Below are 24,529 nucleotides of genomic sequence, written 5' to 3' on the forward strand. Positions count from 1 at the left end.
TACAGAGCAGTGCACGTGTGTAGGGAATGCCCGGCACAGGTCACACGGCTACTGCTGCATTGTGGAGGTAGCCCACAACATTACATTATGCAAAGTAACATCTTTAGCACATGTGGTGTCAAACTGTTTCTAAAACACATAGTAGTTATAGCCCTGTCTACATAACCCTGTGTAGTGTCCATGTGGTGCACACAGGTCACTTCAAAGCATAGTGCTATGGAATCCTGAAATATTGGCATAATGTACACACGTGAGGCAAACAGGCATACATGCAAAGTGCCCTCCACACAGTATGATCCCCCACACAGGGTAATGCCCCAAACAATACACCCCCACAAGATAATGTCCCCACAGTGCCCTCCACACAGTATGATCCCCCACACAGGGTAATGCCCCAAACAATACACCCCCACAAGATAATGTCCCCACAGTGCCCTCCACACAGTATGATCCCCCACACAGGGTAATGCCCCAAACAATACACCCTCCACAAGATAATGTCCCCACAGTGCCCTCCACACAGTATGATGCCCCCACACAGGTCAATGCCCCAACTACACCCCCACAAGATAATGTCCCCACAGTGCCCTCCACACAGTATGATGCCCCCACACAGGTCAATGCCCCAACTACACCCCCACAAGATAATGTCCCCACAGTGCCCTCCACACAGTATGATCCCCCACACAGGGTAATGCCCCAAACAATACACCCTCCACAAGATAATGTCCCCACAGTGCCCTCCACACAGTATGATGCCCCCACACAGGTCAATGCCCCAACTACACCCCCACAAGATAATGTCCCCACAGTGCCCTCCACACAGTATGATGCCCCCACACAGGTCAATGCCCCAACTACACCCCCACAAGATAATGTCCCCACAGTGCCCTCCACACAGTATGATCCCCCACACAGGGTAATGCCCCAAACAATACACCCTCCACAAGATAATGTCCCCAGAGTGCCCTCCACACAGTATGATCCCCCACACAGGGTAATGCCCCAAACAATACACCCTCCACAAGATAATGTCCCCACAGTGCCCTCCACACAGTATGATCCCCCACACAGGGTAATGCCCCAAACAATACACCCCTCCACACAAGTATGATGCCCCAAACAATACACCCTCCACAAGATAATGTCCCCACAGTGCCCTCCACACCGGTCAATGCCCCAAACAATACAACCCCCTTAAGATAATGTCCCCACAGTGCCCTCCAAACAGTATGATCCCCCACACAGGGTAATGCCCCAAACAATACACCCTCCACAAGATAATGTCCCCACAGTGCCCTCCACACAGTATGATGCCCCCACACAGGATAATGCCTCAAACAATACAACCCCCTCAAGATAATGTCCCCACAGTGCCCCCCACACAGTATGATGCCCCCACATAGGATAATGCCCTAAACAATACAACCCCCACAAGATAATGTCCCCACAGTACCCGCCACACAAAATAATTTCCCAATACACTCCCACACTAGATAATGTCCACTCAGTACCCCCACACACAGTATAATCTATATAATTGTCTAAGGGTCACTTCCGTCTTTCTGTCTGTCCCGGATATTCATTGGTCGCGGCCTCTGTCTGTCATGGAATCCAAGTCGCTGATTGGTCGTGGCAATGGTCATGGGCGTTTTGCCACGACCAATCAGCGACGGGCGCAGTTCAGCAGCAACATGGCCGCTCCTTCCTCCCCGCAGTCAGTGCCCGCTCCGCTCCGTACTCCCCTCCAGTCAGCGCTCACACAGGGTTAATGGCAGTGTTAACCGACCGCGCTATGCAGCGGTGTAATGCACTTGGTTAACGCTGCTATTAACCCTGTGTGACCAATGTTTTACTATTGATGCTGCCTATGCGGCATCAATAGTAAATAGATCTAATGTTAAAAATAATTAAATAAAAAAAAACCGTTATATACTCACCATCCGTCGGCCCCTCGGATCCACAACAGGCCTTTCCCGCTCCGGTAGCCGGTCCATGCTGCGATCTTGCGAGATGATGATGTAGCGGTCTCACGAGACCCCTACGTCATCATCTCGCGAGACCGCAATGCACTCTTGAGAAGGGAGCGCGCGACGAGCGTCGGTAAACGCTTCGCTTGGATCCGGGGGCTCCGGAAGGTGAGTATATAACTATTTATTTTAATTCTTTTTTTTAACAGGGATATGATGCCCACATTGCTATATACTACGTGGGCTTGGCAATATACTACATGGGCTGTGCAATATACTACGCGGCTCTGTCTGCGCATGGTTTATGCGGACATGCGCAATACAGTCTACCAGACGCCACAGGAAGTAGGGAGGAGGTGCACCTTGTGCCTGATACTGGTGGCAGATATAAATGTGAGTAGTGCGGCATGGGGCATTCAGCTATCCACAATTTTGATGTGACACAACATATCGGATTATCAGGCCTCCTGATGAGCCTGCAGAGGCGAAACGCGTTGAGGCGTGTTGTTCATATGGCGTTCGGTGGTACACAGCGGCTCAGATGAGTATTCATAGCCTTGTTTTGGGGCTATGTATGGGCTACTGTTAGCATTGTCTAAATAGTGTGGGGACATTGGAGTGAGGTAGCAGAGATACTACCCATGCATGATATTGAGCCAATTTTGGCTGGTATGATTTTGATCTTCACCCACATCTATATAAATGTTAGCCCATGAGAATAGAGTATTTATATATGCTTAGATGATCCGGCTGCATTCATCTCAAAGTGTATTTACACTGTGTCTAATATCTTGAGGCCGCTGTGAATTATTATACCACTATGATATTCATATTGCCATATGTGTGTGTGTATATAGCGTTTTACTAGTGGGAACTAGGTTATCCCTAGAAGAGTATCTTTCTGTCTAGCGCTAGAGGACCCTTTAGTGTGTGGGTAGTGGCTTACACTAGTGGCCGTAGGGTCTTGTAGGGCTCCTAGGGACAGTCATCGAGGAGCGCGGGCGCCATAACGCTCTCCCCTAGGGTGCCTACCTCCGCAGATAGGCAGGGGCATACTAGCGGCCTAGGTAGGGTGATCTAGATTTTCCCATTAGTTTTTATTTATTTGTTACACATTTGTTCACGTTTTTTGGTTGTATTTTTGTGTTGGGTTTTGTAGGCGTGTCTGTCTGCCTTGCTTTTACTATTAAAATTATACCTTTTTAGACTGAGGTTTTTTCATATGATTTTGATGACAATATACTACGTGGGCTGTGCAATATATTACATGGGCCGTGCTATGTAATATGGTATGTGACTGAGCAATATACTACGTGGCTGGGCAATATACTAAGTGACTGGGCAATATACAACGTGGCTGGGCAATATACTACGTGGCTGGGCAATATTCTACGTGACTGGGCAATATTCTACGTGACTGGGCAATATTCTACGTGACTGGGCAATATACTACGTGACTGGGCAATATACTACGTGACTGGGCAATATACTACGTCGCTGGGCAATATACTACGTGGCTGGGCAATATACTACGTCACTGGGCAATATACTACGTTACTGGGCAATATACTACGTGACTAGGCAATATACTATGTAACTCGGCAATATACTACGTGGCTGGGCAATATACTACATGGCTGGGCAATATACTACTTTACTGGGCAATATACTACGTGGCTGGGCAATATACTACGTGACTGGGCAATATACTACGTGGCTGTGCTATATACTACGTGGACATGCATATTCTAGAATACCCGATGCGTTAGAATCGGGCCACCATCTAGTACCCTCATAATTGCCCACACAGGATAATGTTCCCACTACAGAGTAAGAAACTACCTCACTCCCCACAAGATAATTTCCCCAAAGTTCCGCCACATTATGGTAATGCACCATATTCAACCCTCCCCCCCCCCCCCCCACATGATAATGCCCCTACAGTTCCTGCCACAGTATTAGGGTATGTGCACACGTTGCAGATTTGCCTGCGGATTTTTCTGCACTAAATCCGCAGGTCTTGGCAGAAAACGCAGGTGCGGTGCGGTTTTTGCGCGGTTTTGACGCTTTTTTTGCACGGTTTTGATGCGTTTTTTGATGCAGTTTTGTATTCGTTTTTGAAAGCTAAATAAAGATGTATTATTGAACAAAAAAAAGATTTGTGATGTCATGTCTTGTCCAACCTCCTCTTTTACATTTGTCCAACCCACACTCCATTACACACAGATAGACAGATAGATACATACCGTACATAGATAGATACATAGATAGATACATAGATAGACAGAAGGAATGAGCTAGATAGATGTAGATAGATATATGGATAGCTAGGCTACTTTCGCACATCAGGTTTTTGCCGTTAGGCACAATCCGGTGAGTTTCGAAAAAAGTTTTTTCTGTCCGGTGAAAAAACGCACAGCGACGGATCCGGCAAAAAATGTATGAAACAGATGTGAAATGATGAATCTGGCCTCCGAATCCGGTTTCTCATGAATTTTTTCCATTGAAATCATGCACATTTTCCGTTCTCTCTCTCTAAAAAACGGATCAGTTGCATCAGTTTTTCACTATTTGCAATGGATCCGTTTTTCCACAAATTCACCGGATCCTGCCTGACGGAAAGAAGCTGATGTGTGAAAGTAGCTTAACTATCCATATATCTATCTACATCTATCCATCCGGCAGGATCCGGCGAATTTTTGAAAAAATGGATCTGCTGCAAATAGTGAAAAACTAATGCAACTGATCCGTTTTTTTTTTTAGAGAGAGAGAATGAAAGATGTGCATGATTTCAATGGAAAAAATGCATGAAAAACCGGATTCGGAGGCCGGATTCTTCATTTCACATCTCAGTTTCATACATTTTTCGCCGTATCCGTTGCTGTTGGTTTTTTTGCCGGACAGAAAAACCGTTCTTCTGTACGTTTTCTCCGTCCGCCGGAAACAGCTTTTCTGAAGGATCCGGCAAAAAACGGATGAAACGTGTGGCCATCAGGCGCAATCCGGCGTTAATACCAACTCTATGAGAAAAAACGGATCTGGCGGAAAAAAACGGATCCGTTTTCTTCAAAACTCACCGGATTGTGCCTGACGGCAAAAACCTGATGTGTGAAAGCAGACAGATATATGGATAGATACATCTATGTATCTATAGATATATCTATAAATATATCTATAGATCGATATAGCCATAGATATATAATAGAAAGGCCGATGTTTCTTAATGAGCAATTAAAAAAACGGAAAAAAATGGCGTGGGCTCCCGCGCAATTTTCTGCACCAGAGGGGGAAAGCCGACGGCTGGGGGCCAATATTTGTAGCCTGGGAAATACAAATACAAGCCCGCAGCCTCCCCAGAAATGGCATATCTGTGAAATGCACCAATTCTGGCACTTAGCCCCTCTATTCCCACTCCTGAGTAGCGGTGGGATATGGGGTAATAAGGGGTTAACCCCTTCCCGACCTGTGACACAGCGTATGCGTCATGAAAGTCGGTGCCAATCCGACCTGTGACGCATATGCTGTGTCACAGAAAGATCGCGTCCCTGCAGGCCGGGTGAAAGGGTTAACTCCAATTTCACCCGGCCTGCAGGGACAGGGGGAGTGGTAGTTTAGCCCAGGGGGGGTGGCTAAACTACCCCTCGTGGCTACGATCGCTCTGATTGGCAGTTTCACTTTCAACAGCCAATCAGAGCGATTTGTAATATTTCACCTAAAAAACTGGTGAAATATTACAATCCAGCCATGGCCGATGCTGCAATATCATCGGCCATGGCTGGAAACACTTAGTAACATAGTAACATAGTTAGTAAGGCCGAAAAAAGACATTTGTCCATCCAGTTCACTGATGTGCCCCCACCCCACCGATCGCCCCCCGCCCCCCGATCTGTGGTCCGCTCCCCTCCGTCCTGTGCTCCGCTCCCCCGTCCTCCTGTCCGCTCCCCCCGTGCTCCAATCACACCCCCCGTGCTCCAATCAAACCCCCCCGCACTCCGATCACCCCTCCCGCACAGCGATTTCCCCCCCCCCCGTGCTCCGATTCTCCCCCCCGTGCTCCGATCCACCCCCCTGCACAGCGATCACCCCCCCGTGTTCCGATCCACCCCCCCATGCTCCGATCCACCCCCCCCCCGTGCTCCGACGCTACCCCCGTGCCCTGATCTCCCCCCCCCCCCCTTTATACTTACCCCCGGGATCCGTCCGTCTTCTTTCCTGGGCGCCGCCATCTTCCAAAATGGCGGGCGCATGTGCAGTGCGCCCGCCGAATCTGCCGGCCGGCAGATTCGTTCCAAAGTGAGTTTTGATCACTGGGATAGGTTATATCTCAGTGATCAAAATAAAAAAAAATAGTAAATGACCCCCCCCCCCCCTTTGTCACCCCCATAGGTAGGGACAATAAAAAAATAAAGAATTTTTTTTTTTTTTACACTAAGGTTAGAATAGGGGTAGGGGTAGGGTTAGGGCTAGGGTTTCGGTATGTGCACACGTATTCTGTTCCTCTGCGGATTTTTCCGCTGCGGATTTGATAAATCCGCAGTGCTAAACCGCTGTGGATTTATTGCGGATTTACCGCGGTTTTTCTGCGCATTTCACTGCGGTTTTACAACTGCGATTTTCTATTGGAGCAGTTGTAAAACCGCTGCGGAATCCGCAGAAAGAAGTGACATGCTGTGGAATGTAAACCGCTGCGTTTCCATGCAGTTTTTCCGCAGCATGTGTACAGCGATTTTTGTTTCCCATAGGTTTACATTGAACTGTAAACTCATGGGAAACTGCTGCGGATCTGCAGCGTTTTCCGCAGCGTGTGCACATACCTTTAGAATTAGGCTATGTGCACACGGTGCGGATTTTGCTGCGGATCTGCAGCGGATTGGCCGCTGCGGATTCGCAGCAGTGTTCCATCAGGTTTGCAGTTCCATGTAAACATATGGAAAACCAAATCCGCTGTGCCCATGGTGCGGAAAATACCACGCGGAAACGCTGCGTTGTATTTTCCGCAGCATGTCAATTCTTTGTGCGGATTCCTCAGCGTTTTACACCTGTTCCTCAATAGGAATCCACAGGTGAAATCCGCACAAAAAACACTGGAAATCCACGGTAAATCCACAGGTAAAACGCAGTGCCCTTTACCCGCGGATTTTTCAAAAATGATGCTGAAAAATCTCACACGAATCCGCAACGTGGGCACATAGCCTTAGGGTTAGGGTTGGAATTAGGGTTGTGGTTAGGGGTGTGATTAGGGTAATGGCTACAGTTGGGATTAGGGTTAGGGGTGTGTTGGGGTTAGTGTTGGAGTTAGAATTGAGGCGTTTCCACTGTTTAGGCACATCAGGGGTCTCCAAACGCAACATGGCGCCACCATTGATTCCAGCCAATCTTGTATTCATAAACTCAAATGGTGCTCCCTCAATTCCGAGCCCCGACGTGCGCTCAAACAGTGGTTTACCCCCACATATGGGGTACCAGCATACTCAGGACAAACTGCGCAACAATTACTGGGGTCCAATTTCTCCTGTTACCCTTGTGAAAATAAAAAAATGCTTGCTAAAACATAATTTTTGAGGAAAGAAAAATTATTTTTTATTTTCACGGCTCTGCGTTGTAAACGTCTGTGAAACACTTGGGAGTTCAAAGTGCTCACCACATATCTAGATAAGTTCCTTGCGGGGTCTAGTTTCTAAAATGGGGTCACTTGTGGGGGGTTTCTACTGTTTAGGCACACCAGGGGCTCTGCAAACGCAACGTGACGCCCGCAGACCATTCCATCAAAGTCTGCATTTCAAAAGTCACTACTTCCCTTCGGAGCCCCGACGTGTGCCCAAACAGTGGTTTACCCCCACACATGGGGTATCAGCGTACTCAGGACAAACTGGACAACAACTTTTGTGGTCCAATTTCTCCTGTAACCCTTGGGAAAATAAAAAAGTCTGGGCTAAAAAATTATTTTTGAGGAAAGAAAACGTATTTATTATTTTCACGGCTCTGTGTTATAAACTTCTGTAAAGCACTTGGGGGTTGAAAGTGCTCACCACATATCTAGATAAGTTCCTTTGGGGGTCTAGTTTCCAAAATGGGGTCATTTGTGGGGGGTTTCTACTGTTTAGGCACACCAGGGGCTCTGCAAACGCAACGTGATGCCCGCAGAGCATTCCATCAAAGTCTGCATTTCAAAACGTCACTACTTCACTTCCGAGCCCCAGCATGTGCCTAAACAGTGGTTTACCCCCACATATGGGGTATCAGCGTACTCAGGAGAAACTGGACAACAACTTTTGGGGTCAAATTTCTCCTGTTACCCTTGGGAAAATAAAAAATAGCGGGCTAAAAAATCATTTTTGAGAAAAGAATTTTTTTTTTTAATTTTCATGGCTCTGCGTTATAAACTTCTGTGAAGCACTTGAGGGTTCAAAGTGCTCACCACACATCTAGATTAGTTCCTAGTTTCCAAAATGGGGTCATTTGTGGGGGATCTCCAATGTTTAGGCACACAGGGGCTCTCCAAACGCGACATGGTGTCCGCTAATGATTGGAGCTAATTTTCCATTTAAAAAGCCAAATGGCGTGCCTTCCCTTCTGAGCCCTGCCGTGCGCCCAAACAGTGGTTTACCCCCACATATGGGGTATCTGCGTACTCAGGACAAACTGGACAACAACATTTGTGGTCCAATTTCTCCTATTACCATTGGCAAAATAGGAAATTCCAGGCTAAAAAATCATTTTTGAGAAAAGAAAAATTATTTTTTATTTTCATGGCTATGCATTATAAACTTCTGTGAAGCACCTGGGGGTTTAAAGTGCTCAGTATGCATCTAGATAAGTTCCTTGGGGGGTCTAGTTTCCAAAATGGGGTCACTTGTGGGGGAGCTCCAATGCATAGGCACACAGGGGCTCTCCAAACGCGACATGGTGTCCGCTAACAATTGGAGCTAATTTTCCATTCAAAAAGTCAAAAGGCGCGCCTTCCCTTCCGAGCCCTGCCGTGTGCCCAAACAGTGGTTTACCCCCACATATGAGGTATCGGCGTACTCGGGAGAAATTGCTCAACAAATTTTAGGATCCATTTTATCCTATTGCCCATGTGAAAATGAAAAAATTGAGGCGAAAATAAAATTTTTGTGAAAAAAAAGTACTTTTTCATTTTTACGGATCAATTTGTGAAGCACCTGAGGGTTTAAAGTGCTCACTAGGCATCTAAATAAGTTCCTTGGGGGGACCAGTTTCCAAAATGGGGTCACTTGTGGGGGAGCTCCAACGTTTAGGCACACAGGGTCTCTCCAAATGCGACATGGTGTCCGCTAACGATGGAGATAATTTTTCATTCAAAAAGTCAAATGGCGCTCCTTCCCTTCCGAGCCTTACCATGTGCCCAAACAGTGGTTTACCTCCACATGTGAGGTATCAATGTACTCAGGAGAAATTGCCCAACACATTTTAGGATCCATTTTATCCTGTTGTCCATGTGAAAATGAAAAAATTGAGGGTAAAAGAATTTTTTTGTGAAAAAAAAGTACTTTTTCATTTTTACGGATCAATTTGTGAAGCACCTGGGGGTTTAAAGGGCTCACTATGCATGTAGATAAGTTCATTGGGGCGTCTAGTTTCCAAAATGGGGTCACTTGTGGGGGAGCTCCAATTTTTAGGCACACGGGGGCTCTCCAAACGTGACATGGTGTCCGCTAAGGAGTGCAGCCAATTTTTCATTCAAAAAGTCAAATGGCGCTCCTTCCCTTCCAAGCCCTGCCGTGCGCCCAAACAGTGGTTTACCCCCACATATGAGGTATCAGCGTACTCAGGACAAATTGGACAACAACTTTCGTGGTTCAGTTTCTCCTTTTACCATTGGGAAAATAAAAAAATTGTTGCTGAAAACTCATTTTTGTGACTAAAAAGTTAAATGTTCATTTTTTCCTTCCATTTTGCTTCTGCTGCTGTGAAGCACCTGAAGGGTTAATAAACTTCTTGAATGTGGTTTTGTGCACCTTGAGGGGTGCAGTTTTTAGAATGGTGTCACTTTTGGGTATTTTCAGCCATATAGACCCCTCAAACTGACTTCAAATGTGAGGTGGTCCCTAAAAAAAAATGGTTTTGTAAATTTCGTTGTAAAAATGAGAAATCGCTGGTCAAATTTTAACCCTTATAACTTCCTAGCAAAAAAAAATTTTGTTTCCAAAATTGTGCTGATGTAAAGTAGACATGTGGGAAATGTTATTTATTAACTATTTTGTGTCACATAACTCTCTGGTTTAACAGAATAAAAATTCAAAATGTGAAAATTGCGAAATTTTCGCCAAATTTCCGTTTTTATCACAAATAAACACAGAATTTATTGACCTAAATTTACCACTAACATGAAGCCCAATATGTCACGAAAAAACAATCTCAGAACCGCTAGGATCCATTGAAGCGTTCCTGAGTTATTACCTCATAAAGGGACACTGGTCAGAATTGCAAAAAACGGCAAGGTCTTTAAGGTCAAAATAGGCTGGGTCATGAAGGGGTTAATGTCACCTTGCTATTGTAAGGTGACAGTAAGCCCAGTTAATAATGGAGAGGCGTCAATAAGATGCCTATCTATTGTTTATCCTAGAGTAGTGAAAGAGTTAAAAAAAAAAAAATAAAGACACATCCAGAAAAAAGTATTTTATTCTTAATTTAACCATACTTACCATACTTGATCGCCTGCAAAAAACGTAAAATAATAAACCGTATACTACCTGTCCGCCGTAGTCCAATTTATAACTAGTGTCCCACGAAGATCATGGCCCACGAAGATCATGGCCCTATAGAACAGTGACATCGGGTGATGTCACTGCTCTATATGACCTCCAGTGACACACTGACAGGAGACAATGGCTCCTGCAATGCATCACTGTGGTTACCTTAGTTCAGGGTCTCACTTTATGACATTTCTGCGTGGGAACTTTCTCACACAGCAGTGCCACAAGTGAGACTTGGGACTATTTTTTACAGTGGCGGAGGAATACAGTGCGGAAGGATATCCTCCGTCATTGTATTCCCGGAGCCCCTGGAGAGCGGTCGCATCAGCTGGTGCTGCTGCTCCACGGGAGATCGTCGTGGGACACTCGTTTTTATTGGATTTCTGCGGATCAGGGAGTATAGTGTTTGTTTATTATTTGAATATTTTTTTACAGGTGACACTATCTTCGGGGATTAAAGTGACAAGTGATGGTGAGTATGTACTATATGTTATATGTACAGTATGTATTGAATGTAATATATGAATGTATTGTATGTAGTATGTATGTTGTATGTATGTATTGTAGGGATTGTACTCGCTCAGGTGCGGCGGATGACACTCTGGAGGCACGTTTCATTAAAAGTTCACAGGTTTATTGCTCCATAAACCACATAGCAACAGGAACAACAGGTAAACAGTCTTACTTCAGACAGTTGAATCCTCAATGTCCATATTAGAGCTCCGCTCTCTCTCAGGTCTGTAGGCATACAGGCTGTGCTATGTCCAGCATGTAGGCTCTCCAGCCTAAATATGGTCTCTGTGTGCTGTTCAGGACGTCTGTCCCCACTTGGAACCGTCCAACACACAGGCCATTCTGCAGTGTCCAGCCAGGACACATGGAGGTCTGTCCACTCTTGCAGACTCCCAAACACACTCACCACATGGGCTACACACACCTCTTTCCATAAGTGTAACCACACCCAGATACCTGTCACGTGGCCAGTCAGGTGAGTGTGACATCACCACAGGTCCTTCAACACAAAACCATCTTAGGTATTCAAACACGCCTCTTAGGGTGGGTTTGTAGGTGACTGAACCCACCCATCTCTCCAATCACCTGGAAGCCTTCCCAATGTAAACAAATCCCTCAGCAGTAGATCTGCTTGAGCAAAACATACCCAGGATTCCATCACAGGGCCACCCACCTCTGCGATACATACCGTCCATTAATCACATGACCTTTAGCCACGCTACAGTATGTTGTATGTATATATGTATGTAGTATGTTGTATGTATGTAGTTAGTATGTTGTATGTATGTATGTAGTTAGTATGTTGTATGTATGTAGTATGTTGCATGTATGTAGTATGTATGTTGTATGTATGTATGTATGATTTATGTATGTATGTAGTATGTATGTTTGTGGGGTTTTTTCAACATTCAACACATTAGCCGGATGATGGGACTACTACTGTCCCATCATTGGCTAATGTGTCAATCACTGTCATTTTGGCAGGCATAGCCAGATGGGACTTGTAGTCCCATCGGACGATTCCTGCACATACACAAAGACCCCCGAGAGGCCCGCACAGACCCCCGGCAGCCCGCACAGACCCCCCGGCAGCCCGCACAGAGCCCCAACAGGCCCGCACAGACCCCCGGCAGCCCGCACAGACCACCAGCAGGCCCGCACAGACCCCCCCAGAGGCCCGCACACACAGACACGCACAGTCTCCACCCACGCACCGCCCACACTCTTCCCCCTCCCTATCTGCAGCGTTTCACCCACAGCTAAACTGCAGATCTTTTTTATATCTGTGGTTTTGCTGCGGAAGTGCCCGACTCAATACAAGTCAATGGGTGCAGAAACGCTGCAGATCCGCACAAAGAATTGACATGCTGTGGAAAAAACAACACTGCGTTTCCGCACGTTTTTTTCCGCAGCATGTGCACAGCGGATTTGGTTTTCCATAGGTTTACATGGTACTGTACACCGCATGGTAAACTGCTGCAGATCCGCAGCGTCAAAAACGCCACGGATCCGCGGTAAAAACCGCAACGTGTGAACATAGCCTTTACACAGTATGATGCCACCACAGAAGATAATGTCCCCATAGTGCCTACCACTGTTTCTCCAACACAATATGACACCCCTCATCAGTGTCTGCTACACAAGCTTCCCACTTGCCTATGTGTCTCTGCTACATCCTCAGTCTGCCTCTGCTACTGAGCTCGTCTCTGCTGCCCAATCATGTGACCTGAATGGCCAAACAGACTATTTTGTCTCTACCCAGATAGAGTGAAGGAACAGTAAACTGTTTCTTGCTCCACCCTGATCCAGAGCTCACAGACACAAGACAGGAACATGACTCCAAATTCACAGTATGACGCTGCATTCTGAAATATGGTTGATGACAGAGAGACATGTTACCAAACCTGTCGATTAGCGACCACCGTTAGATAACACTGCTCATGCGCACTGGTGTCTGATTGCCTTGCATAGTGTAAAGGTACCTTCACACTAAACGACGCTGCAGCGATCCAGACAACGATCCGGATCGCTGCAGCGTCGCTGTTTGGTCGCTGGAGAGCTGTCACACAGACCGCTCTCCAGCGACCAACGATGCCGGTAACCAGGGTAAACATCGGGTTACTAAGCGCAGGGCCGCGCTTAGTAACCCGATGTTTACCCTGGATACCATCCTAAAAGTAAAAAAAAACAAACGCTTCATACTTACCTTCGGCTGTCTGTCCCCGGCGCTCTGCTTCTCTGTACTGGCTGTGAGCACAGCGGCCGGAAAGCAGAGCGGTGACGTCACCTCTCTGCTTTCCGGGCGCTGTGCTCACAGTGAGTGCAGGAAAGCACAGCGCTGGGGACAGACAGCGGAAGGTAAGTGTGAAGCGTTTGTTTTTTTTTACTTTTAGGATGGTATGCAGGGTAAACATCGCTTACTAAGCGCGGCCCTGCGCTTAGTAACCCGATGTTTACCCTGGTTACCAGCGAAGACATCACTGAATCGGTGTCACACACACCGATTCAGCGATGTCAGCAGGAGAGCCAGCGACCAAAGAAAGTTCTGGCCTTCTAGCCCCGACCAACGACATCACAGCAGGATCCTGATCGCTGCTGCCTGTCAAACTGAACGATATCACTAGCGAGGACGCTGCAACGTCACGGATCGCTAGCGATATCGTTTAGTGTGAAGGTACCTTTAGACCTCATTCACACATCACTGATTTTTCTCATATGCATGAAAAATTAATACATTTTCATCAGTGTTTTGGATCAGATTTTCATTAGAGTTTGGGCTGTGTGTTAGTTTTTAGAATCAAAAGTTTCATCAGTTTTTATTGTATGCAAAAAAATTGGTGAAAGTTTCTCAAGCTTCTCCTGTAAGTCAGTGAAAAATTGACAGCAAACCGATGGCCGGGTGCTATTCTATATTTATTCACAGACCCATAGACTTGCATTGGCAAGATTGATCCGTGACTCAGATCAAAATCAAATGTCTTCATGTTTTGGTGTGCACCACTCAGTCATCAAAAATACACTGACATGTGAATAGCACCATAGACTATAGAACCAGAGACTGTAATGAAAATCACGGATAGAATCTGTACATAATATACTAATGTCTGGTTGAGCCCTTTTCTGGAGGCTGTTGAAAGACGATTCTGGACATATGCCCTCCACCAGTTGTCATTCTCCAGACTGGTGTGCCATACTTTGTGGGTGACGGTGACACTTTTGCAAACAAAAAGGCCATTGGGGTTATTTACATTATATTAGTATCTGAAATAAAAGGATGTTTGCTGCATGTTTCTGATATCTGTAAAGCGCTGTGGAATTAATAGAGCTATATAAGTGAGTAAAATAAATAAAATATATTGTTTATTTTTTGGACCATAAGAAACACTTTTTTCATCCAAGATTTTGGAAGAATGTGTGGGGGGTGCACCTTATAGTAATAATAAGAATTTTTATTTATATAGCGCCAACAAATTCCGCAGCACTTGACAATTAAGCGGGGACATGTACAGACAATAAATTCAGTACAAGTTAAGACAATTCAATTTAAACAGTGACATTAGGGGTGAGGTCCCTGCTCGCAAGCTTACAATCTACAAGGAAATGGGGGGACACAATAGGTGAAAAGTGCTTGTTATTTCAGGTCTCTCAATTATAATAGGGATTTTCATATAAAGCTGCATGATCCGGTCATCAGCCCGTGTATTTAAGTGCAATAGTCAAGTATCAAGTGCAGTTATGTGCATGGAGGGTGTGGAGACAGATGAATAGTAGGGTGCAGATTCACATGCAGATAATATTTGGAAGGAGGGAACAGGACAAAGTTAGTTTACTGAGTAGTTGATTTGGTAGGCTTGTTTGAAGAGATGGGTTTTTAAAGCGCACTTGAATAGGTCGGGGCTAGGTATCAGTCTGATCGTCTGGGGAAGTGCATTCCAGAGAGCTGGCGCAGCACGAGAGAAGTCTTGAAGACGGAGGTGCGAGGTTCGGATTACGGGGGATGTTAGTCTTAGGTCATTTGTAGATTGGAGGGCATGTGTAGGGCGATAGACGGAGATGAGAGAGGAGATATAAGGTGGTGCAGAACTGTGGAGAGCTTTGTGGGTGAGAGAGATGAGTTTATACTGAACCCTGTAGCAAATGGGTAGCCAGTGTAATGACTGGCACAAGGTGGAGGCGTCAGTGAAGCGGCTGGACAGAAATATGACCCTGGCTGCCGCATTTAAGATGGATTGGAGAGGAGAAAGTTTGGAAAGAGGGAGACCGATCAGAAGAGAGTTGCAGTAGTCCAGACGGGAATGAATGAGAGCGACAGTAAGAGTCTTAGCAGTTTCAAAGGTGAGAAAAGGTTGGATTCTGGAGATGTTTTTAAGATGCAGGTGACAGGAGCGAGTGAGTGATCGGATATAGGGAATAAAGGAAAGTTCGGTGTCGAATATCACCCCAAGACAGCGGGCATGCTGCTTGGGAGTTATGATTCAACCCTCCAGGGTAATTTCGATGTTGGGTAGAGTGAGGTTAGTAGAAGAGAGAAACACAAGTAGTTCAGTTTTGGAGAGATTTAGTTTCAGATAGAGGGAGGACATGATGTTAGAGACAGCAGACAGACAATCCTTGGTATTTTGAATTAGGGTAGGGGTGATGTCGGGGGAAGAAGTGTATAATTGGATGTCGTCAGCATAGAGATGGTACGGATTTACCGTAGTTCGGCTGTGGCTGTGGATGGGGGGGTGAAGAGCAGCAGCGGAAGACCCGGTCACAGGAGGCAGGAGCTAACAAGTGTGCCCTAGCAAAATTTTCGGGGCCCCCATGAGACCGCACAGCTCCACACCTCGAATTGTCCACAGCCCCACCGCTCTCTCTTGGAAAAACTCCACTTCTCACCAATCACACATTAACAGTTCCCGTCACCAGATCACACATATAGCCAGCAGCTTTTGTGTTGGCCAAAAGATTTTTTTTAGCCGCCTCCACGACAAGGTAGACTCTTTTGGCCGAGCACTACTTTACTGTATGCGATTATTCATTTGTTAAATTATCCAATACAATTTTGGTATATAATAATTTATTTTTCAATTTTTTAAATGACCAACAGGATCACATACAAGGAACAAATACCACCACACCATGACCAGACACCATATTACCACCACATAGTGACCAATAATACCACATACAAGGAACAAATACCGCCATACCATGTCCAGACCACATATTACCACCATAGTGACCAAATAATATCACATACAAATAACATATACCACCACACCATGTCCAGACCACATATTACCACCAAATTGTGACCAAATAATAGCACATACAAGGAACAAATTCCAACACGCCATGGCCGGAAAACATATTACCACCAGATAGTGACTGAATGCTACAATACTGATCATTATTAAAAAAGCAATACTAATATCACCATAAGTGCCATTCTACACAGGAGATCTGTACTTAGTATGCAGTGTCTGTGTACAGGTAATACAGTGATTATCGATGACATAATACACAGGAGCTCTGTATATAGGGTACAGTGTACAGGTAATACCATCACCAGTGACATTATACACAGGAGCTCTGTATACATTATCAGTGTACAGGTAATACAGTGATCAATAATGACATTATACACACGAGCGCTGTATATATTGTACAGGTTATACAGTGATCAGTGACATTATAAACCAGGAGCTCTGTATAAAGTGTCAGTGTAAAGGTAATACAGTGATCACTGGTGACATTGTACACAGGACCGCTGTATATAGTATACTGTGTATAGTGTCAGTCTACAGGTAACACACTAACTCACCAGTGACGTCTCTAGGTGAAGTCCTTCATCTTTGCTTTTCATCTTCATCCAGCACAGACCGCCATCACTTCTTCAAGCCAGGGCTCTTCTCTGCAGGAAATAACACAGTTATCTAGAGCACCGTTTGCAGAACACATTACTTTTTTCCCAACGTCTACACTACTCTGTACAGTAACACGACCGCCCCTCCCCATTTAAAACAGTATTCTCAAAAAATAAAATAAATACATGACTACAGTAATAATATCCCTTAATTAGCCCCTATGATAATAATATCCCCCATCCTGGCCCCCTGTGTCTCATTCATGGCTCCACCCATATGTTCTCCCGTCCTGGCCCCACATGTTCTCCCATCCTGCCCTCATCAGTATCCATTCTGCCCCATGTGATGTCCCGTGATCCTGCCCCATCTGCCCCGTGATCCTGCTCCATCTGTCCCATGATCCTGCCCTATCTGTCTCCGTTGTATCCATCCTGCACCATGTGTCTCCATCCTGCCCCATGATCCTGCACCATGTGTCTCCATACTGCCCCATGATCCTGCCCCATCTGTCTTCATCCTGCCCCATTTTGTCTCTATCCTGCCTCATGATCCTGCCCCATAATCCTGCCCCATCTGTCTCCATCCTGCCCCATCTGTCTCCATCCTGCCCCCTGTATCTCCAACCTGCCCCATGATCCTGTCTCTGTCTCCATCCTGCCCCGTCTCCATCCTGTCCCGTGTCTCCATCCTGCCCCCTGTGTCTCCATTCTTGCCCCCCGTGTCTCCATTCTTGCGCCCTGTGTCTCCATTCTTCCCCCTGTGTCTCCTTTCTCGCCTCCTGTGTCTCTAGTCTTCCCCCTATGTCTCCCATCTTGCCGCTTCCAGTAAAATAAAAACCTTTTTCCTTACCTTGCCGTGCTCCTGCAGCGAAGTTCCCTTTACGCAGTTCAAGCGCGCACTTGCCAGCGAATGACAATGATGTCATACGCCTGCGTCGTGCGCGCTGATGTCAGCTGCCAGCCTCCTATTGGCTGACGGCTTTTAACTATTGCCCAGACACAGGTTCAGTTTCTGCAGCATCAGAATCCTGCTGCTGGGGCCCGATGACTAGAAGAGACGGGGCCCAATGCGGACCCCCTCTGGTCATCGGGCCACATACACCAGTCAGGGCAGTAATGCCTTGATAGCGGCCCTGCCACTGTTAAAGAAAATGAATGTTCACTGCTCCCCACGCCCATAGTCCCTCCCACCTCTATTCACTGAAGCCATCGCCTAGATGTGAAAGGAACTGTGGAGCTGGAGAGCAGTGAATATATATTCTTTTTAATAGCGGGCACACTTGATAGCCCAGCCACTGCAGAAAACCAGCAGCTGTGGTTAACAGTGTGCCAACTATTAATGAAAATGAATATTCACTGCTCTCTACTCCCATAGTCCAAGGTGTGAAGAGCAGAGAATATTCTGCCAGCTGTCTTCTTTGTGTGGGATATCCATACCATGTGCTGTCCCATGCTGAAATCAGCTGCTGGTATCAGCACAGGATGCTGCACTGTGAAGGAGCGCAGATAAGGAAATAGAATTGTTTATTTTTTTTATGTGTGCAGCATGATGGGGCTGTAATGCTGGTGCCCAGACTGGATGGCGCGAGTGAGGATTGTGGCCCCACTTTCCCACAAACCAGACTACCCTGGAGGGGCGTGACTAAGCAGCTACCTTGGTCTTCACTGGAACCTCTAGTGGTGAGGTCAGGCTCGTGCGGCAGGTAGCTGCCAGGCACCACTCCAGGACTGTGTCTGGCAGTAGCAGCTGATCCCACAGGGGAACAGAAAACTAATGACAGGTGCGGGCATGTACTGATGGGCATGACTGGTACTCTGGCGGGCACGGCTGGCACTCTGGCAGGCGGGCACAGCTGGCACTCTGGCAGGCAGGAGGGCAGGGCTGGGACTCTGGAAGGCAGGTACGGCTGGCACTTTGGCAGGCAGATGGGCACTCTGGCAGGCAGGGCTTAGACTGGAAGAAGCAAAACCGTTTCGGGTTGGACAGGAACAAAGGCAGGCATAGGATATGAGAACAGGTAGGAACAGTTCAGACTAAAGGGATAAGTGAACCCGTAGGAACCAGTACAGACTAGAGGGACAAAGAACCGCAGGGTGTGGAGCGGAAGCAGGACAGAGCTGCAGGATGCGGAGTGGGAGCAGATCCGCAGAATGCGGAGCGAGAGCAGAGCCACAGGGTGCGGAGCGAAAGCAGACCAGAGTCCCAGGATGTGGAACAGGATCAGAGCTGCAGGGTGCGGAGCTGAAGCAGAGCAGAGCCGCAGGATGCGGAACAGGAGCAGAGCAGAACCGAAAGTGCGGGATGGGAGCAGAGCAGAACCGCAGGGTGCGGGACCAGGGTCGGACTGGGACACCGGAGAATACTCCGGTGGGCCCCACCCCCAGCCTCCCTCATTTGTGCCTGCCCTGATTCATGCTCATAGTATGCACCCAGCAGTGCGCACGTTATTGTATAGCCGGCACCGCAGCGGCTGGCAGACTGCACAGGTGATGGGAAGTGCAGGAGCAGCTCCTTCACATCACCTGCTGCCGCTGCCATTCCTCTGCCAGGAGAGCTGTGTGCAGCGTGCCGACCCTCATTTCAGCCAGCACAGTCAGAGGAACAGCTGACTGTGAGGCTGAGAGCAGACAGCACACACAGCTGACCCGCAGTCACGTATCTCCTGTGCTGCTTATCTCTGCTCCTCTTCCACAAAGCCCTGGGCAGCAGTGTAAACGCTGATTGGCTGCAATTCAGCCAATCAGCGTTAGTTTTCTTTGTGTGAGCTCACAGCACAGGTCGGGCAAGGAGCTGTGCTGTGATTGGTCAGCAGTCAGCCATTGGTCAGCTAAGCAGCAGTGGAGCAGAGGGAGTCTGATGGCTGTAGTCAGTGTGACTGTAAGTACATAACTCTATGATGGCGGCACCCTGAGTAGATCTCCGGCCACAGAGGCAGTTAGGGGAGGGGGCCCCATGCATCCTAAAGATGACACAGGGGAGGGAGCCCACAGTGATATTCTAATTTTCTTGTGGGCCCCCTCCCCTATTGTGTCAACCACCTCTATTTTAGGGTATGTGCACACGTATTCTGGGTCCACTGCGGATTTTTTTGCAGCGGATTTGATAAATCCGCAGTGGAAAACCGCTGCGGATTTATTGTGGATATACCGCGGTTTTTCTGCGTTTTCCACTGCGGTTTTACAACTGCGGTTTTCCATAAGGGCAGTTGTAAAACCGCTGCGGAAAACGCAGAAAGAAGTGACATGCTGCGGAATGTAAACCGCTGTGTTTCTGTGCGTTTTTTTCCACAGCATGTGCACAGCGTTTTCTGTTTCCCATAGGTTTACATGGTACTGTGAACGCATGGGAAACTCCTGCTGACCCGCAGCAAAATCCGCATCGTGTGCACATAGCCTTACTGTGGCTCCCCTTTCACTCTCTGAGCAGGCCCACAGGAAAATAGAGGTGAAATAGTGGGGAAGGGGGCCACAGGAAAATAGAGGTGAAACAATGGGGGAGGGGGTCCATAGGATATTGGGTGACACAGTGGTGAAGGGGGTCCTCAGGTGATTAACACCTTTATGACATCTGCCTTACATGTATGGCGCGCGTTAAATGCTAGTGTCAATCTCTGACTGCAGCATATAACACATGCCAGCATGCGTGCGTATCATTCTCTCACCCATTGGTGCCCATGATGTGATCGTGGGTCGCGATGGGTTTTAATGACAGCCAGGGGTCTTCTTCCTGTAGCCGAGCTTTAAAGGAGACCAGAATTTCTTCTATATGCAGTGATGCTGTGGCATCACTGTATATAATAGCACATGCGATTGGATGATCGCATCTTCATGTCCTCTAAGGCTATGTGTACATGTTGCTGATTAGGCTTAGGAAATTCTGGTGCGGATTCTGCCTCTCCTGGCAGAAAACGCACCTGTGGATTTGTTGCGTTTTTTGTGTGTTTTTGCTGCGGTTTTCTTGCGGATTTGCTGCGTTTTTTTACCCCTGCGGTTTTCTATAATGGAATGGGCACAAAAAAGAAGTGACATGCTACTTCTTTTAAACCGCAGCATTTCCGCAGCGGATTTTCCGCAAAGTGTGCACGGCATTTTTTTTTTCTCATTGATTTACATTGTACTGTAAAACAATTGCAGATCTGCAGAGTTTCTGCACTGCAAAAAACGCAGAGAATCCGCAACGTGTGCACTTAGCCTAAGGGGGCTAACTGTACCAGTGAAAGGTAAAAAGAAAATAAAAAAATTCCTAAAAGTTCAAATCACCCTTTTTATCCCATTGAAAATAAATATATTTTAAAAATAAAAAATAACAAATATTTGGTATTGCTGGGTTCAGAAAAGTCCAATCGATCAAACTATAAAAACAATTAACTTGATCAGAAAACACCGTAAAAAGAAACAAATGCCAAATGTCCTTTTTTCTGTTCGCCACAATTCCACAAAAAAAGTTATAACAAATGATGAAAACATTACATCTATCCCAAAATCGTACTAATAAAAACAATGTCTCGCCCCCAACAGAAAGCTTCCCTGTCTGTAATAAAATACGCAGCAGTCGCCGTCTTCTGCCGCTGTGTCGTTGCTTGTGTCTTCATTGCAGTGGAATATGGCCACCGGTAAGTATTTTACTACACACACTGGACTTACATTACTGCTCTCCCGTGTGGTGTAGTATATAGAGGATCTGTCAGCTCTCCCGTGTGGTGTAGTATATAGAGGATCTGTCAGCTCTCCCGTGTGGTGTAGTATATAGAGGATCTGTCAGCTCTCCCGTGTGGTGTAGTATATAGAGGATCTGTCAGCTCTCCCGTGTGGTGTAGTATATAGAGGATCTGTCAGCTCTCCCGTGTGGTGTAGTATATAGAGGATCTGTCAGCTCTCCTGTGTGGTGTAGTATATAGAGGATCTGTCAGCTCTCCTGTGTGGTGTAGTATATAGAGGATCTGTCGGCTCTCCTGTGTGGTGTGGTATATAGAGGATCTGTCGGCTCTCCTGTGTGGTGTGGTATATAGAGGATCTGTCAGCTCTCCTGTGTGGTGTGGTATATAGAGGATCTGTCGGCTCTCCTGTGTGGTGTGGTATATAGAGGATCTGTCGGCTCTCCTGTGTGGTGTGGTATATAGAGGATCTGTCAGCTCTCCTGTGTGGTGTAGTATATAGAGGATCTCTCCTGTGTAGTGTAGTATATAGAGGATCTGTCAGCTCTCCCGTGTGGTGTAGTATATAGAGGATCTGTCAGCTCTCCTGTGTGGTGTAGTATATAGAGGATCTGTCAGCTCTCCTGTGTGGTGTAGTATATAGAGGATCTGTCAGCTCTCCTGTGTGGTGTAGTATATAGAGGATCTGTCAGCTCTCCTGTGTAGTATATAGAGGATCTGTCAGCTCTCCTGTGTGGTGTAGTATATAGAGGATCTCTCCTGTGTAGTGTAGTATATAGAGGATCTGTCAGCTCTACCGTGTGGTATAGTATATAGAGGATCTGTCAGCTCTCCCGTGTGGTGTAGTATATAGAGGATCTGTCAGCTCTCCCGTGTGGTGTAGTATATAGAGGATCTGTCAGCTCTCCCGTGTGGTGTAGTATATAGAGGATCTGTCAGCTCTCCCGTGTGGTGTAGTATATAGAGGATCTGTCAGCTCTCCTGTGTGGTGTATTATATAGAGGATCTGTCAGCTCTCCCGTGTGGTGTAGTATATAGAGGATCCGTCAGCTCTCCCGTGTGGTGTAGTATATAGAGGATCTGTCAGCTCTCCCGTGTGGTGTAGTATATAGAGGATCCGTCAGCTCTCCCGTGTGGTGTAGTGTATAGAGGATCTGTCAGCTCTCCCGTGTGGTGTAGTATATAGAGGATCTGTCAGCTCTCCCGTGTGGTGTAGTGTATAGAGGATCTGTCAGCTCTCCCGTGTGGTGTAGTATATAGAGGATCTGTCAGCTCTCCCGTGTGGTGTAGTATATAGAGGATCTGTCAGCTCTCCCGTGTGGTGTAGTATATATGGGATCTGTCAGCTCTCCCGTGTGGTGTAGTATATAGAGGATCTGTCAGCTCTCCTGTGTGGTGTAGTATATATGGGATCTGTCAGCTCTCCCGTGTGGTGTAGTATATAGAGGATCCGTCAGCTCTCCCGTGTGGTGTAGTATATAGAGGATCTGTCAGCTCTCCCGTGTGGTGTAGTATATAGTGGATCCGTCAGCTCTCCCGTGTGGTGCAGTATATAGAGGATCTGTCAGCTCTCCCGTGTGGTGTAGTATATAGAGGATCTGTCAGCTCTCCCGTGTGGTGTAGTATATAGAGGATCTGTCAGCTCTCCCGTGTGGTGTAGTATATATGGGATCTGTCAGCTCTCCCGTGTGGTGTAGTATATAGAGGATCTGTCAGCTCTCCTGTGTGGTGTAGTATATATGGGATCTGTCAGCTCTCCCGTGTGGTGTAGTATATAGAGGATCCGTCAGCTCTCCCGTGTGGTGTAGTATATAGAGGATCTGTCAGCTCTCCCGTGTGGTGTAGTATATAGTGGATCCGTCAGCTCTCCCGTGTGGTGTAGTATATAGAGGATCTGTCAGCTCTCCCGTGTGGTGTAGTATATAGAGGATATGTCAGCTCTCCTGTGTGGTGTAGTATATAGAGGATATGTCAGTTCTCCCGTGTGGTGTAGTATATAGAGGATCTGTCAGCTCTCGTGTGTGGTGTGATAAATAGGATCTATCCTGTGTGGTATTTTTAAACTGCAAGGTGGGCCCCAAGAATGATTTTTCTCTGGTGGGCCCAAGGTACTCCAGTCCGACGCTGTGCGGGACGAGAGCTGAGCAGAACCGAAAGATGCGGAATCGCAGAATTAGGGATGGGAGCAGAGCCGCAGGATGAAGGACGAGAGCAGAGCCGCAGGATGTGGGACAGGAGCAGAGCAGAAGGAGCTGACACAAGGATACACACAGCTGAGTAGGGAAGGCAACAGACAAGGATACAAACAGGTACAGGGTGAAGTTCAGACAAGGACAGACATGGGAACAAGTTCAGGACAACGGATTCAGGCCTTGGTATGCAGCCCCCAGAGAAAGCGGAAACAAGACACAAAGAATACAGATACAGGCCTGGGTATACAGCCCCCAGGGTGACGGTGGCAGAAACAGGACGGGACCTGGCAAAGTAGCAGAAAGCAGACTGAGAGAGTTTGTTGCTCATGCATCTCCCTATGGGTGGATATGCCTTAAGTACCCAATACCTCTTGGCAATAGGCTGGGGACAAATTAGGAGTGTGCACACTGTCTCTATAAGACTCAGGAAGTGCTGCCACCCTAAGCATACAGCCAGGAAGTATGCAGCAAGCAAAGACATAAAGTTTCCAGCATGGAGCAGGCAGAGGAGAACTCAAAGCATGGCCCAGAGTGGTGAGTAAGATGGGAAATGGGAAGCCATACAGTGATGCCGGCAGGGATGATGCAGGGTCCTTATATACCATGATGGGGGGCCATGTATACTATGATG

The 24,529-nt window shown here is 46.9% G+C and overlaps 1 protein-coding gene across 2 annotated transcripts in view; it reads right to left on the reverse strand.

Moving 5' to 3' along the window:
- TANGO2 (transport and golgi organization 2 homolog) overlaps nt 1-24,529 on the reverse strand; it is a 532,848-nt gene that overhangs the window by 377,126 nt on the left and 131,193 nt on the right. The gene's annotated exons all lie outside the window — the stretch shown is intronic.

The sequence above is a fragment of the Ranitomeya imitator genome, chromosome 1 (genome assembly GCF_032444005.1).
Source record: "Ranitomeya imitator isolate aRanImi1 chromosome 1, aRanImi1.pri, whole genome shotgun sequence".
Classification (NCBI taxonomy): Eukaryota; Metazoa; Chordata; class Amphibia; order Anura; family Dendrobatidae; genus Ranitomeya; species Ranitomeya imitator.